At 45.2% G+C, this 3,318-nt stretch overlaps 1 pseudogene; it reads right to left on the minus strand.

Annotated features, from left to right (window-relative positions):
* Positions 1 to 699: 699 nt before the first annotated feature.
* Dtwd2-ps1 (DTW domain containing 2, pseudogene 1) lies at positions 700 to 1,615 on the minus strand (annotated as a pseudogene).
* Positions 1,616 to 3,318: the final 1,703 nt, after the last annotated feature.

Raw genomic sequence — 3,318 nt, forward strand, 5'->3', positions numbered from 1 at the left:
GGACAAAACTAGATGGACTCCATAGGAATGCAGACACTAACAGGAGATATAAGTCACATTCGTTGAGCCCACATATAACTCTGTACAGTAAAGTTTCCCTGTTCCTTTACTACTTAATAAAATGAACAGCCCTCCGTGTCACTTACCTCACTCTCTGAATTTTGTTCACTAGGCTGAATCATTAGCTTCATGCGATATTTCCCATCACTGATCTAGACCTGCGTATCTATAAACACTGACAGGAACATGTTCCCGGACACAATTTTTCCTCATTTTACAAACAACAGTTCCTTATTCTCGACTAACAAGTAATCATATTTTGAAAGATTTTTTTAAATGTATTGGAAGCACATGTTTAAAAGCAAATGCTGTAGCTGGACAGAAGTGGGGCATGCTTTTCATCCCAGAACTTGGGAGACACAAGCAGTCGGATCTCTTGAGTTTGAGGCCAGACTGGTCCATAGGCTACACAGAGAAACCCTGTCTTGAAAATAAAACAAAAACAAAAAAGAAAGAGCGTGAAACTGCTTCTCACAGTCAATGGAAATGAACCATATAAGATGCTATGGAGCAGACCTCGTCCTTCAGCACAAGAATGGGCCAGCGTTCCTTCTTCGGAGGAAAAGCCTAAACTGGGAAAGATGTAACACAGTCTTGTCAGCAGATGACAGGAAAACTAGCACCACAGGGACAACTATGCTAAGTTTTGACACTGTTCATTAACGCCTCCATCTTCCTGAGCTTGCGTTTGTTCTTTGGCATTGGCTTGGGATGTAATCCATTTTTTTTTCAGAAGACATTCCTTGCTGAGACGAATCTGAGCGCCACGCTGAAGCTGGAAAGAACCCAGGGCTGGAATAGGGCGAAGCAGAGTCTCTTGTGTGCAAATTGTTTTTCTCCAAAATGGAAAGAGCAGCAGCAGCAGCACATTCCTGGGTAGAAAAGCACCTCTTTGTTGGTTGCATTCGAATTACTTACTGACTACAAACGCTAGTTTTTAACTGCACCCCCCCACCCCCGTGGGAAGGCAAAACAAGGAATTCTTATAGAAAATGTCCTTAGCCTGGCTCCATGTACCATCAATGAGGATGATTGTGGAAGGATAAACAGGAGAATCTAATATAAATTCTTCCAAATTAGTAGCTTCTGCCCCCCCTGGATATAATATTAATGCACCAGAGTCCAGGGAAAAAGTTGAAAAGTTCAATAAATATCTCGCTCTTTACTGAAGCGGCTGCCAATCTTGGCTGTGCATTTGTCTGGCGGAAGGCATGCTGCTTGCCGAAGGACTGTGAGAAACACTTTGCTTTCTTTCCTCTGCTGGATGTTGGATTATGTACGAATGAATGGAGATCTGGAGTGGACAGAGTATGGATAAGCATACTTTCTAGGGATGGCTGTACTAATGCCTGTGCTCCGTATCCTCTACCGGCAGCCCCCACAGCCGGTCTGTGCTCCTGCTATCCCCCAATGCACCTTCGGAAGTCACCACCAGCCCTGTGCCCTCTGTCTGCTCCTCTTCTCCCGTGGCGACCCGGAGGCGCCAGAAGGCCAAGGCGCAGACTCTCAGTGCGTTTCTGCCTCTTCCTGTGGCTCTATCGGTGGTGTTGAGCATGCAAATTGACCATATTGTTATAAACTCTTTTCTACACACTGGCGCTGTGGTTGGAATGTGTGTGTCACAGAGCCTCATATAGTAAAGGCATGCTTGTCACTGTGATGGCACTACTAGGGTTAGTGGATTCCCTAAGAGACAAGGTTTACTAGAAGGAAAATAAGTCACTGGGGCTATGTCCCAAGTGGTCATTGGGATCTTGGACTCTTGCTTTCTTTATCTTTCAAGCCCTACTTCAACACATCCTTCAGGCATTGTGTACTGCTTTAGCACTAGGACAAGAGTAACAAAGCCATGGGGTCATGGATTGAAACCTCCACACCTTCGAGCCAAAGAAAAACTTTCTTCCTTTTAAGTTGATCTCTGGAATTGAGCCTTAGTCATGGAAGAAATTAGTCATAATAAACTCTTTTTTGAGTGATGGAGTCTTCTCATAAATGAGATTCTAGCTTGATTTTGTTTTCTCTCCTAAAACATGGTTCTGTAGATTTCCATATCCCCACATTTGGAACCCCCCTGCACAAACACACCCCAATAAACAAACTGTTCTTTTGCTCCCAGTGATGACTGGGGCATCTGTGTTCATTTCCCCTTTACTGCAATATGCAAAATGAATCTGATTCCTTACCCTCCACCGTTTGACTACAAAACATTCTTGGAGACCTTCAGCAAGTGTTTAAAAACAAATAAATTATATCACTGATATCACTGAATGCAATGCATAGAAATCCCACAAGATTGTTATGTTAGAAGGCTACAGGTGTTTTTATCAACAAGTTCAGTTTGAGAAGAATAACGAGGATGAGATAGACCTGAAGTGGACAACAGGAGCAGGCCAGCCTCACGTGTTACGTGTTACAGAGTGTCCACAAATACGGGGGCTTGCCTGCTGCCTGACTTGCTCCATGACTGGCCTTATCACCTCAAATTCTCTCAGTCACAGTCTTTTAAGAATGGCTTTCCTTCCTAAAACCATACTCGGAGAAAAGGTTCCTACAGAGCCAGGGTTCTGGGATACCCATAGTCCTCCATTTTGGAAAACACAAGATTTCCAGGAACCCCAGTGGAGCGATAGAGACACCAACCCATCCACAAAACTTTCAACCCAAAGTTTACCCTGAGTATAAGAAATCAAGGCACGGGAGGTGGAGCAGAGATTGAAAGAATGGCTAACCAATAACCGGTTCAACTGAAGACCCATCCCGTGGGCAAGCACCAATCCCTCACACTTTTAATAACACTGTTATGCGTGCAGACAGGAGCATGTTGTCCTCTGAGAAGCTCCACCCACCAGTTGACTCAGACAGATACAGATATACTTAAACAGTGGACGGAACCTGAGGACTCTTAGGGAAGAACAGGAGGAAGGATTTGGGGCTCTCGAAGAGGATAGGAACTCCACAGAAAGACTATCAGTCAACTAACCTGGAACCTTGGGGCTCTCAGAGTCTGAATGACCAACCAAAGAATATACATGGGCTGGGCCTACGTAGCAGATGTGCAGCTCGGTCTTCCTGTGGGTCCAGAACACCTGGAATGGGGGCTGTCCCCCAAACTATTGCCTGTACATGGGATGTTCTTTGGGCTGCCTTGTCTGCTTCAGTGGGAGGGGAAGCACTACAGTCGCAGACTTGAAGTGCTAGGGTGGGGCGGGGATACACAGGGGAACCCTCACCAGTTCAAAGGAGAAGCGAAGGAGTAAG

This window comes from Rattus norvegicus, chromosome 2 (assembly GCF_021556685.1).
Source record: "Rattus norvegicus strain SHRSP/BbbUtx chromosome 2, alternate assembly SHRSP_T2T, whole genome shotgun sequence".
NCBI lineage: Eukaryota > Metazoa > Chordata > Mammalia > Rodentia > Muridae > Rattus > Rattus norvegicus.